Source organism: Lissotriton helveticus, chromosome 4_1, assembly GCF_964261635.1.
Source record: "Lissotriton helveticus chromosome 4_1, aLisHel1.1, whole genome shotgun sequence".
Classification (NCBI taxonomy): domain Eukaryota; kingdom Metazoa; phylum Chordata; class Amphibia; order Caudata; family Salamandridae; genus Lissotriton; species Lissotriton helveticus.
The window spans coordinates 1,725,029,629-1,725,044,588 of record NC_136063.1 but is presented as its reverse complement, the minus strand read 5'-3'; positions in this window follow the sequence as shown (position 1 = coordinate 1,725,044,588).

Below are 14,960 nucleotides of genomic sequence, written 5' to 3'. Positions count from 1 at the left end.
TTGCCCTACTCCATCTTAGGGCAGTTCTAAAACACAAAAAAGGAAACATACATATTTGACTGGTAACAACTTTTCAGACCCAACCTCTTATTACTTCAAATTGAATATCCCTACATCGAACAAATACGTGCTTACCCAAACTAAGTTTGTTTGTTCTTCATCCTTCCTTGCAGACTTGACACCGAGCAGTTACGTTTATTGGAGGAAGAGTATTTCGTTGAAATCTATATGGGGCACTGAGTTTTGGCAGGTGCAAGTAAATGAGTCCTTGCACCGTGCTTGCCTGATACTCAAATTATGTTTCTTAATCAGACGGTCCAATAAACTACTTGCTTTAAATTGGCAACAGTTAAAAATTGGAATATTCCAACTATTCTGTACATTGTCCTTTATGAGACATGGCAAGCAGATACCAACTACACTACAGATCAGTTCACTTGCATGATAAAAATTTTTACCTTTAATTCTTCTATGATTTATTCAGAAGGGTAGATATTATGGCCAACAGACACAAATGCTTGTCACATTTGCGTTTTCTGAATATTACGAGTGGGTTTACACTACATAGACCACATCCAAGCTACTCATATTTAAATACGGTTACCACTTATTCTGGTGGTAAATTGTGGCAACAATGGTTGGAACATTTCACTCTGACTTCTGTAAAACACCATCTTATCTTTCCTTTTTATCAGGTGACATAGATCTTTCTGACTTCCTTTTGGGTCCAAAGTCCCCTCGCGCTAAAAGTTTTGTTTATGCAGCCTATAATAAATGTTGGAAATTATCACAATTGGAGGCTGCTGTATTCCTATGCCAAATAGATCAAGTTAGTTTGGAGAAGGTTCTTGCAGTTGTCGATAACAGTATAAACACATTCTCATCTCATATATACACCTTGAATAACGTGTCTTTTGTTATTGATGTTTTTCAAAATTAAGTGTTAAGTTTATATCATGGTCAGAATCAACTTCAATCTGTTATGCAATTTGGATGCACACTACAAACACTTAAAAATGAGAGGGTACTGTGGGATTACCTTAATGCATCAGCATTGTTTTTGCCCATTAATTTTATGGACAAACAAAAATTAATGGCCATGAAAGATGCTACTGACACTATGCTACACATTAAAAAAATTGAACAGTTAACCTTAACTGTGGCAGAGACAGATTCGGCAGTATGGTTAATATATGATGTTAATTCATTGCCAATTTCATTGTTACAATTTACGGCTTGCATGAAACCTTATGCAGTGGGTAGATATGAACCGCTTGGGAGCAGTTACATATATGAGTTATGGTCCTTGCCATTCACATCTTATTGTTAGTGTGCAGAAAAAGAGGTTTTTCTTCATGGGGAGGATTGTGATTCCAAAGTTGGCCTATCCCTTTTGTGCCGGCAAGTAAAAATTCACAGGGCTTGCAACATTTCTGCCCCCAATTTGGCTTTCCTGCTAATATTCCAACTCTTAATTTGCTTTCCAATGGCAGTTATCTCATTCTTAATAATCAGAACTGCTGCGGTTTGCAGGTAAGCATACCATACATTGTAGCTGTTTCACAACAAGGTACTTTTTGCAGCAACACTCTGTTTCCCCCAACATGGGAATGTAGATAGTTCACTGTGGCCTTCCATTCCAACTTTGAAAACAGATTTCAATAAGCTAAGCAGACTCAAAGCACTATTGTTTCAACAACAGGTGGCTCTCACATCAGCTCGTGTGACCTTCCAATTACAGGTGACAAGAACATTGAGTGAAATACAATCATTGTTAAACACAAATCTCCCCCTGCAATTTAGAGAATTAATTCACCAAATATTTAATGCTTCTGATATGGTGGGCCTAGCCCATGTTTTCAACCTTTTGGGATCCATCCTCGTGACTTCTTTTCAAACTATTTTTGGAGTAATACCTGCCTTTTTTTATTCCATTTTCTCCATTGTATTTGGAGGGTTCCCTCTGGTGCTTTTCCTGATTTGTGGAATTCTTGTTTTGCTACTACTGTTCCGCAGTGGCTGCTTGGTCTGTGGTTGTACCAAGCCTGGAACAGCTGCAGGTGTACTGTGATCCGATGCAACAGCTCTTTGATTTGATGTCATTAGAAGCTCTAGACGTTGATTTTTCGCTAACCTTACGTTATGCCTACTTCATCTGTGTGCAACCTGTGTTTTAGCGCATCCGGTGCCCCTTTCAGTGGGCCTTGGACATCTGGCTTGCTACCACATCACATGCTGCCCTGGATTTTGAAATGTTGATGGGTCTATTGATGTCCGACATTCAGGACTGTTCCTTTGGTATGTGGCTTGTGTACAATCCTTTACTTGGGCCATTTGCCGAAGCGAGTCCTGGGCTCGTGCACAGTGCCTCTTGGATCTGAGTGTCATTGAAATTGAGACAGGTTGTCCAGGAATGCTCCATACGACCATTGGATATGAGGAGCATGTCTGTTTGTTTGAATTGCTTAATTGGATGGCAACACTTTTCACCTTGGAAGGTTCTAACGCCTTGTTGGAGCTTATGGAAATCTCCTACTCACTGTTCTTTCAGAAGTAAACCTGCAGATGCGGCAGGGGGAGAACAAGACCCAATTACCAGTACCAGTACATGGGCGAACGCCAGACATGCCACAAATCTTATCAATGGGGGCCCTAACAATAAACACACAAATAAGTGAGGTTGCCACCTCAAGCATTGTTCCTGACCAGTCAACTCACCTAATACCTCCTCCATTCCCATATTCAATCTATCTAGACACAGTCTCTCCTCAGATGAAGTTTCACTCCTCAGCAAAGGTCTGTCCTTTGTCCCTGCAGACCACAGTAATTTTTTCAACCTCTGATTATTCTGCCACATTAGGCTCAAACAATTTTTTTCAGACAAACCACAAAGAGATAGCTCCAAAGATCCCCAATTCCACCCTGCCTCTACCTTTCTCCCTCCGGCAACCATCATCCCTCCAGAGATACTCCCTTTGAACGATTGGTACTCCATGAAATTTAGGACACACAACAACATTCTGAATTTGTACCATATAATCTACCATTGAGCGAGAAAATAGCCCTTAATAATCTGCATGACAACCAACATATAATTATAAAACCAGCGGATAAGGGTGGTGGTATAGTTGCCATGGATATTGACAAATATGACTCTGAAATCATGAGACAACTTGCCAATGTTACATACTACCATACCCTTCCATCCGATCCACTACGTAACATCTGCAGACAAATACAGGAAGTCACTAACCAGGTTTTACTCTTAGACATCATTTTGAAAAAGGAACATACTTTTCTCAACAACCCCTATCCCAGGACGCCTGTTATCTATGTCTTGCCTAAAATCCACAAAAACACCACCAATCCTCCTGGCTGCCCCATAGTCTCTGGATGTGGGTTCATTTTGGAACCCCGTGGCAAATACATTGATGCCATCCTCAAAGAATTTGTTCCCCTCACTGATAGTTTTATTCGAGACAGCACACCCCTTATCAATATCATTGAGGACAGACCTTTAAATGCCCAAACTGACATCATGGTCGGCTTGGACATCGAATCTTCGTACACAAATATTTCCCACAATGAAGGCAAAGCAGTCATTGAGCAACTCTTAGACACCCGTGCCAGACCCACTCAAATCTCTTCGGAATTTATTATGGACCTCCTCCGCATTGCCCTAAGTAACAACTTCTTCCTGAACAAAGACACATTTTAGCTACAGGTCAAGGGAGTCTCGATGGGAGCATGCTTTGCTCCCAATTTTGCTATCCTCTACGTCCATAATCTATAAACCACACACATCTTATCCCCACAAACCCTTTTCTCAACCAGATAGGCCTATGGGGGGGATACATAGACTACATTCTACTACTTTGGCATTACACCACCGACAACCTGTTGCCCTTTATCACTTGGCTTAACAATTGTCAACCTCACCTCAAATTGACATCGGAATCTAGGTCTAATGACCTTCCTTTCTTGGACCTCTCCCTCCACGCTCAGGATGGCTCCATCGGAACATCCTTATTTTGCAAATCCACTGAGGAAAATACACTCCTACTTTACTTTAGCTACCTCGTGGACTTCGCGATGGTTAACCATATGGCCAGTTCCTATGCATTCGAAGGAACTTCAAATGGCCAAAAGATTACTTCAGTGAAGCTGCTATTTTGTCTGAAAAACTGTTCAACCATGGATATCCCATGTGCTTGATTTCCAGTGCCTGCAAAAGTGCATGGTATTGCCACAAGGAATGCCTTCTCTCACCTACTCCCAGACATGTCAATGCACGCATGCCTTTGCCTCCACCTATTGTCCTTCAAGTAACAAAGTCAGCAAGATATTCAGAAAGAATTGGAACATACACCGCACGCAGACTACTTTCCAGGAACCCCCACTCTTTTCTTACAAAAGGGGCAGCAATTTATCAGACCAACTAGCACATGCCGTCACCTAGCCAGACAACAATAGACACACCACATCCATCATGTCCCTATTGGGCTTACCACCCATTTTGGGCCACTATAAATCCCAAACCTGCTCAGTCTCTGCCCTCACCACTAACACGAAAGAATAAGTTACCAAAGACCAGACCTACCATCTCAAATAATTTTCCAACTGACGCACCTCTAATGTTATCTACACCATATGGTGTCCGTGAAATCTGCTGTACATTGGTCAAACAACCCACATGATCAAGCAATGTATCACACAACACAAGAGTTGCATCTAATCTACAATTGAGACAGCCCCCTTAGTCTCACATTACAGGGACAAAAACCACTCAGAAACCCACATGCTCTGGCAAGTAATCGACCAACTGATACTGCCCCTCGGCAGTGGTAACCTACAATTGCTGTTGAGCAAGTGTGAACGATGATGGAGCGCAGCCTGTGACTCTGTCAACCAGTGGCTCAACACTCTAGACGAATGGAACACGACCATTGACACATTGACAGATCCTTAGGCACTGATACCATACTGTTCCAGCACCACCTATCTGGGTTTCAATTTTGTCCCTCTCTGACATAATTGTTACTGCTGTAAATATAAGTAAATGTATGTATACCTGTCTTTTCTTTGATCCAGGTGAAACTCACCTGCAAGAAGATTCATCTACTCCCTCTCTAATTTATGCTGCTCTAAGTCAATCAAAGCCAATCTACATGTTTTAATTCATATCCGAAATGAGTTTGTCATTCAGCTCTAGACACCATCTAATCTAGAGTCCAGCAACAACAGGCTTGAGCAATTGATATCAACTGTTCTGCCACCCCTAGTCAAATGCTTATGCTTATTCTCATTCATGTACAGACATATGCTATACTGTGTTGATTGATTCTCAGTGTAGGACTACTCATCTCCTTCTGAGGTCAGGCATTTTTTCTGTTTAATATGCAGTAATATGTATTAGTTGTCACATGCTATTTCTGGGAATTTCTCCTCTACCACTTTCCCCCATTCTCATCTTGTATGTTTAACGCTATCCTCCTTCTTGTGTGAGTCTCTCTTGACTCCTCTCTCTCTCCCATCCCCTGGAGTGCTGACCAGTCCTGCTATTTTCCCAGCCCATCCCTCTGCATGACAGGACCCACCCATATCCCTAATTGAGCCGTCCCCTACCTGCCGGATTTTTCAGAAGCACCACAATCGTGGGCTTTGATACGGGCACAATTAATTCGATGGTGCCTCCCAGACCCTTGCTGGGAGCTTGGATTACCTGCACACCGTAGGACTGCCCCAATCGAAGCAGCCTACCGGTCACGGCTATCTTCACACACCCTTAGGTATATTTAACATTTCTTCTTCCTACTTTCACATAGCCATTACAGGCTGCCCGGCTGTTCTTTGCTCTCGAGGTCCGATGATGCCCGACTCCTTCTGAATAACAGACCGCCCATCCTGATGTGATTCATCCTCCTTGGGAAAGCAGTGGCACGCATGCCTCTTCCTGCAGTTTTTTGTCTCCCATGGCAAGTCATCATATTTTGCAGGCAACCTCACTCCCTACCGCCCTCCTTTTATCCACCATGGCCCGAGCCGGTCCTCACAGTTTTCTTCTCTTCCTCCCGCACAGAGCCAGCTTGGATCCTCTGGAATTCTCTTCAGTTCCTGCGGGACCCTCCACTACCACCCGAGGTAGACCTTTTTTCCCCCTTTACTGCCCACTTACACCTACCTCTCTGGCAACTTCTTGGGCCTTATTATTCCCCCCCACTTTTTTCTACCTCTATACAGTACTCATCTGGTTCATGTAACTCGGTCCTGATGATGACCTGAAATTGTACAGGTCAAAACGCCGTCGACCCCTCAGCGTAATTTTGGGCTCTATTTTGGTTGTGCCAACTGCTTTGTAAATAATTTCCATTGTATTTTTTGACCTCCAATTCTACTGTCATTTTCTGTACTGCCCATTATGTTTTCTCCATGTTGTGTCACTGCGCTGTTCACCTTCACAAGCACATATGTGCACGCCCACCATTGGGTTGTCTATGCATACACTGCAATCTAGTGCTGCTATAACTACTTGCAATAAGAATTTACCATTTCTTTACAAATTCCTTGTGGTCTCCCTTTCCACCCCCTCTCTTATTGATTTGTTTCTTTCCAATGCATTTGCCTTCTAAATGATCACAGGCTGAGACATTGTTCATTGTATATACTAGTCCTTTCATGAGCACCCTTAATCTTGTGGGAATCTGATCCTCTATGTTGTGAATCTCCACAGGAGCTGCCATTTTCTCCGCTCGCGCCCAGGTCAGCTCACAAGTGGTTGAGGTGGTAGTAGCTCTTAGAGCTCCCCCAGCCTATTTTATTTCAGTCAGCACGCGGACGTGCTGCAAAAGCACGCTCATCTGTGCCCGTCCGTGTCTGAAACGCATCAAGTGCCAGCCTTGCTGCCCTTTTTCTCCAACACAACCCCAGAGACTACACTACTGCAAGGAGACCCTGCTGGCTGTCTGCCCCAAACCTTGTGGCACCACGCTGTTTGATGCCCACCAGGCCTAACATTTACCCCTCTGACCCAGCTCTAAGTCCCTTGTGCCAACTCCCTGTAGAGCCCCAGGGACCACCTTGATGTCCTTTGCACTTTCTCTGGACACGGATAGAAAGCGGTCCTCCTCCCATGATAACATTCACATCGGTCAACAACGTAAGTTCCATACCCAAACACAAGACTCACATCATGGACCTGTTGAACGACAATCACTGGGATATCCTCTTCCTAACAGAAACCTGTCTGACCACTCAGTCAGCACTAGACATTACTCTGGCAGTCGCGGAAGGTTACTGGACCACTCACTTTGAACGGACTGCTGTACTGGGTGGTGGGATCATCCTCTTATACCACTCCTCTTTTAGCTGCACCATTACAAAGCTTAACAGCACAGACATCATTGAGGATCTTTCTGTTTCCCTCCAAAACTCTCCCAATGTTTCCCTCTCTGGAGCCTTAGTTTATCCTCCTCCTAAAGCCCCTGCCTCAGCTCTCGATGCACTTATCAGGGCACTTACCCCTTCTATCTTCAATACTCCAACTTTTTAGTCCTCTGCGACTTCAACTTTGACATGGATGACCCTGACTGCAGAACCGCAAAGTAATTCAGTAAGGCTAAGGGTGATCTCAACCTCTCCCAATTGATAACTGAGGCCATGCATAATGAGGGACACACTATAGACCTGGTCTTCTCTAACTACCCCTTCTCCACAGTCGGTGCCCACTCCCACTAGTCTGGACAGATCGCTTCCTAGTACCCTTCCTTGTATCACTTCCCTCAGCACTCTCAGGCCCTAATGGACCCAAGAATCTCTAGACCCAGCTGGAATATTTTCAAGCTCACATGCTCTGAATGATTGATGTATCTGAGTAAAAAACAAACAATATATATATATATATATATCATCCGCATATATATATATACATATATATATATATATATATATATATATATATGTCATCCGCATATATCTATATAAATATATATATAAATATATATATATATATATATATATCCAATACAAGAAAATGAATCGCGGCACACTTCTTGGGTTAACGCAGTTATTTATTCAAAACGTGACACAACACCTCCTACGCGTTTCGAACCGTAGTTCCTGGTCACGGTAGTGATTGTGATTAGTCCCTTTCCGCTTTCCACATTTATTTCATTGCATACCCCTTTGGTTAGCAGGGGAATGATGGTACTTGTAGTTATTCATGTTATCAATATGCATTACATCATGCACACCAAAATGCTGGCCACATCCAACTCCGAGGAATGTTATTGTTACTGCATTAAGAAGCGTGAATCGTCGCACGTTGTGTATATGTTACAATGTTTTTGCGGCAAAGCCTACATAGGAAGCACGACTTGTCCTCTCAAAATCAGAATACTGCAACACATTCGTGCAATCCAAAACAGAGACCACTCATACGCCATAGCCAAACACATGGCCAATCATGAAACAAAAACTTGGCTTGATGTGAAATTCTTTGGACTGGCAAGTATTCCACAACATGAAAGAGGTGGAAACCGCAAACAACAATTGAGACGTTTGGAATCCAAACTAATCATAAGGTTCAAAACCAAACAGCCAGTAGGCCTCAACGGCGACAAAGAACTTTATGTCCACTTGTAAAATGAACAATAATTGTAACACTGCATACCTGCCATAATAACTCCCCTAATCTTTGAATAGGTAGATACCAATTGCTGTTAGCGACAGACCGAATGTATTGAATATGGTAATTCACAGAAAACAACCATGTGTAAACACACAATGCTGGTCACATGACAACAACGGGGACGTAGGGCACTCAGCCCTTAATTGAACCAGACCTTATGTCTAAAGTTACGCATTTAATCGACCATCAGGTACCGAGTTGGCCGGTTTCATACGCACATGTGCACCACGAGCGTCTAGGAAGCGAAAGATCCTTTAAAAATAGGCACGCTTCTTAATGCAGTAACAATAACATTCCTCGGAGTTGGTTGTGGCCAGCATTTTGGTGTGCATGATGTAATGCATATTGATAACATGAATAACTACAAGTACCATCATGCCCCTGCTAACCAAAGGGGTATGCAATGAAATAAATGTGGAAAGCGGAAAGGGACTAATCACAATCACTACCGTGACCAGGAACTACGGTTCGAAACGCGTAGGAGGTGTTGTGTCACGTTTTGAATAAATAACTGCGTTAACCCAAGAAGTGTGCCGCGATTCATTTTCTTGTATTGGATTGATCAGAGACACTGCCCTGGTCTCTTCGCGTGCACCCACCGGAACAGAGCTCCCGTTGCGACAGGTCAATTTGTTGTTTGATATATATATATATATATATATTGTTTACTCAGATGTCATGAAAGACTTTGTGGGGATACCGGCCGGCCAATCAGCTGTGCTTTCTTTCAGTCCACTCTTCTGAGAGGGGGTTCTCTTTTCTCATCTCATTTCTCTTGTGCATACCAGGGCATTATGGCTTATCTGCTATTACATCTGGATACTATTACTTGAACTCCTCGATGTTATACATTTCTCATTGCACCTTCTGATTTTCAATCTGAGATCTCAAAGACACTCCAAACAAGCCTGCCAGCCAGTAAAAGACCATGTCTATTCCTACAAGTCATAGTATCTGTGTTATATCTTCTAACTGATCACATCCAGGAGACCGATGAGCTAGGGATGATTTTTAGTAAATATGTAGACATCTCTTTCTGTTCTTCATTTGACAAACTTTTGGCAAATATGTGAAATTGTGTTTGCCTGGTTTTGGACAAACTCTGGTTTTGGACAGTATCTAGTATTTTTTGATTCCCGTCTTCACACAAAGCAAGATCCAACTGCTAAACCATGCAACCAATGCACTATTGACTGCCCTTAAATCACTCTTCCAACGCATCTATGAAATCCCATATTTCTGTTCTCATCAGAAATTCATCAGTATAGTCATGCCAATGATGACACCAGAATTTATTTGTTCTAAGCGCACCTACAAAATGTCCTACCCATAAAGCCCATGCTAAACTGAATGACATACCGTCATGTGCATCGTATGACCCAGAGAGCGATATACTCATCAAATCACCCCAAAAAATATTGCATTGTTATGTAGCACACCAATATACAACCTAGAAACATGCAGATGAAAATTAGCATAAACAAAAAAACACTGTCACACACATAACATCCCATCATAAGACACTGACTTGATTTTAATGCATATATAGAAAACATTTTGTTTTGGCTAAACAGAAAGATAAATAGAAAAGTTCTGCACACACCCTTACACATAAAACTCAATAAAGTTCTTCTTAAAAAGAACTGCTTTTACTTTCAAAGTATCTCACACAACCAATATCCAAAACTATGCTTAGAAAAACTCTTCTGAATATAGAGAACCAAACACTCAGTATCAGTTGTGAACATTTTTTATTCCAGTTCAGCCCCAGAGAACACCCATATGACAGAAGCACTATGGGCCCGATGTAGGTGGCCATTACGGGTCAGTAACGGCCGAATTCGGCCGTTACCGACCGGTAAATGGGTCATTGAGATGTAGGGGACCATTTTTACAGAATTGGTAAATTTACCGATTCTGTAAAATACCGAATCGGTAATTTTACCGATTCGGTAAATCTCACATGTAGGTGGCACTGCAAACAGTGCCACAGGCCTTTAGCAGTCGGTATTTTACCACCCAATCCAATTGGGTGGTGAAATACTGAATCCAGGTGTGCATGCACATCTGTGCATGCACACCTGTGCCATGTGACACACAGACATGCCATGCCTGTAATTGGGGTGCCAGAGGGTGTCAAAGTGACACCCCCTGCACCCTTGCAAAATTCGGTATTTACCGATTCGGTAAATACCGAATCGGTAATGCCCGTTGATTCCTATGGGCTTCAATGCCCATAGGAATCAATGGGCATTACCGATTCGGTATTTACTGAATCGGTAAATACCGATTCCCTCCGATTCGGTAATTAATTACCCACATCTGCACTCCTCTTTTTTACCACTTCTTAAATACCGATTCGGTATGAATCAGTATTTAAGAAGTGGTAAAAAAGATGTACCTACATCGGGCCCTTGGTATCATAACAATGGCTTAAAATACTATTAAGTGGCAATAACATAACTTCATACAACATGTACAGATGTATTACTCCATGAAGCAGGACTTTCCCATAATAAGTAAACTACTGACATGGCCTGTGCTGTTCTTTCACTGCCATCTTTCTTTGTCTTTCCCTCATCAACTGAGCACCCACAAGGATCACGTCACCTGCCTTAATCCCTCCTTGTATTTCTTTTTCTTATTTTCTATCTGTGTAAGAAAATGCCAGAGTGTTCTGAGGGGTTGCCTTTGTAATACATAATGTAGGAAGAATGGGGAATCCTTCCCTTCAAGTGCGAAAAATATGGGTTGTGTGGTAACATTAATTTTTATGGCCTAGACTAAGACATTGCATGCATTGTCTGTTGGAAGACATATCATTATGTTACAGTGGGCTTAGAGCCCACCCATTGATTACCATTGATTGACATCACTGACATTTTTATTTGCTATCTTCTTATTTATAGATGTATGGGATTGTGTTCCTCTTCTTGTGTTTGTCCTCTGCCTGGAGCATGGTCTCCTTATTACCTTATTATGTTCTTCCACTGCTTGAGAGTGTGTGTATTTCCACGGAATCCCTTGGGTGCTTCTCTCCCCTGCACTCTGTGTTCCTCTACTTCACTTCTCCCCCACACCCCAATGCTGTCCTCTCACCCATGTGCTCTCTCCATACCAGCAGTTTGATCCCTCAACCTGTGCCCCAGTGTTGCTTCTCCCCCTCGTCCCTTGTTGCTTTGCCCCTCACCGTTGCCCCCTTTTGTTGCCACCAGCCTCCCAGTTTCCTTTTCTCCACCTGTTCTGCTATGTTAATTCTTATCCTCTTTCCCTGTATTGCTTATTTAGCCAAGCACCATCAGGATCAGGGATGATGTGCCACATGTCTAAAAAAATACGCAAAGCCAATAGATCCCAAAGTCAAAATCTATTGGCTTTGCCAAACCTAGTTCTCAGCTAGCCACTAATTTTGCAATTTTTTTAATCTTAGCTGGAAAACGTCTTCAATTTCCCAAAGAAAAGTACAACAATATTAACATGTTTCACCTCTACAATATATTCATTGTCATTTCATAAGTCTTTAATACGATTCTTCATCATTATTATTAAAAAAGAGGAGCAATGTTACAAATTTCAACCATAAATCGTAGTCCATAGTATTAAAGAATTTGCACAAATACATTATACACCATCACATTAATAAATACATACATATACAATAATTATATAAATATTAAGAACGATTAAAAGTATATTAAATTTAACCCAGCAAGAAAACTTATGAGTACCATAGTATCATAACAATAAAATCTAATAAAAGTCACTTTATATAGAGCAGTGTAAATATAAAATCAGGGGCACTACATGGCTGTTACATTGCCCAACCTTTTTGCCCGCAAGACCCAAGCCCAGCTCAGAAATTTTGCTACGCCTATGACTACGTATTGGGTAGTGTCAGTTTTCAGCAATCTCTTGGTTGATCCGGTGCCCATAAGCTTGCACACAGGTTTCAGCCATATACTCCTTGGCTTGTGGTAGGCCGGGCAAACAAATAGGAGGTGGTCTATGTCTTCTGTCTGATCTTTGCAGAACTGGCACATTTTGCTAGTGGCAGTGTCCCACTTACTCGTAAGCCAGCGCAGGGGCAGGGTGCCAACCCTAAACTGATGGTATAGTTTACGGTCTAGTCGCTTTGTCACTATGTCCCAAAAGGTCTCCATGTGTGGTTTGTCCCTAATGTCAAGGTGTTCTCTTGTAAGTGAGGTAGTAAGATGGGTAGAAAATCTCCTCACTTTGATCAACTCCCAGTATGCTGCTTTAAAAAGCTTTTTAGATGGAAAGTCTGCAGTCCCGGGGTGATCCCAGAGATTCCTCATCCCCATATCAATTAAGAGCGACTTGACACAAGAAAACCATGGGATCCTATGTGAGTGGCTTAACCGCCTAACTTCCAACATGGCCCTGGCATACATATGGAGCTCTGGAGTTGTCCAGAGGCGTCTCCAGAATGCCAAAGGTCTGTATCGGGCAACATCTTCCAGTGCGTGGCAACCAAGATCGTATAGCAGTGAGATCCTGGGAGAAGATTGGGGCAGTCCCACAAGGCATCTCATAAACTTATTCTAGGCTGTGGAGAGGAAAGATATATTACTAAAACCCCACAGTTCTGCTCCATAAAGAATTGCTGGGCATATTTTAGCTGTATATATGTCAATTAATTAATTAATTAATTGTGGGTTTCTAAAGCGCTAGAATCGACTCCAGAAGGAGTATCTCTGCGCTGTAGACCGCTGGGGAACCCGTCCTGGCTTTCCCTGTGAGATGGTCCCTACTGGGTATCTCCAAGGTGAAACCAGGCATCCCTGGCGTATGTGGGGGGCAGTTGTGGAGATGGGCAAGCTAATGCCCAGAGTTGCCGAGTGTGATCCCTGGTTAGAGTAGGCACCAAGGTGAGAATTATCGAGTCCGCTGACCCTGGTCCACGACCCTGCCGCGTCGGGAATAGAACCCTGGTCCCGGGTGTCCTCTACTTCCGGGTCTGCCGCCTCTAACCAGTGAGCCACACCACTCCACAATATCGGAGCGATAGGTCTAGAGAGGGACAAACTATGTTCCTTGAGCAGGGTGCCAGCTAACTGTGCATGTTTTAACGCCAATATGTCTATTTGGGGCTTCCAGCTCAGTTTATCACTGAATGTGACACCCATATAGGTGAAGACGTTGGTCTGCTTCAGGGGTTCACCGTCCATAAGGACATGGCTTAGACCCATTGAGCACCATGAACTTAGTTTTCCCTACATTGACGATCAATTCATGCTCACGGCAGAACACCTCGAATCTTGACAGGGCCAGTTGTAACCCCTGTCTAGTTTTACATAATATCAAGGTGTCATCCGCAAACATGAGGAGGGGCACTTTCATGCCAGCCAATATCGATGCGTCAGTTGGGTAGTTGGTGAAGTACTGGACCACCCCATTAATGAAAATAGAAAACAGGGTTAGGGCCAGCACACACCCCTGGCGGACGCCTTTGTTTACCTTGAATTTTTTGGTGACCTTGCCTGGTTTTCCCCATCGCACCTATGAATACGTGTGTTCATGCAATTTAATCAATATGGCCAGCATCTGTTTGGGCATCCCAATTTGTAGTAGAACCTCCAACAGCCTGGATCTTGGAACAAGATCAAAGATGGATTTCAGGTCCACAAACGCAGCAAAGATCATACCCCCACCTAGGAAGACCTCATTCAAGTAAATTAAGACAAATCTGAGAGCTTGGTCGAGGGTGCCTGTGTGGGACCTGAATCCCGCCTGCAGAGTCCTCGTCCATTAACCAACTCTGAATCCTACCCAGAATCAGTCGTGCAACGATCTTTTGCATAGCATCGATTAGGCTAATGGGCCTATAATTGCCCGGAGCACCACGGTCACCCTTCTTAAATATAGGTATAATTTCTGCTCCGGACCAAGATGAGGGGATTCGGGCACCTTGGGCTATAGCATTAGCTAAAAGCTTAATATATGGGACCTATAGCTCTAGATCCTGTTTGAATAAATCAGCAGGTATACAATCCGGTCCTGGCGCCTTTCCACTCGGGATTAATTTCAAGGCAGTTTCCACCTCACCATCTGAGAACTCTAGGGGACTATCTAATTAGAGGGGCAGGGCGACTTCGTTAATGCAAAGCGGAGCCCTGAATTGTGCTTCAAAATAAGATACCCAACTCTGGGGCTCAACATGGTTTCCCGGTGTTTTATCCTGCGGTTTGTTCCCCCACCTAAACAGTTCCCAGAATTTAACCATGTTCCTCCCCTGACATGCATTTAGCAAATC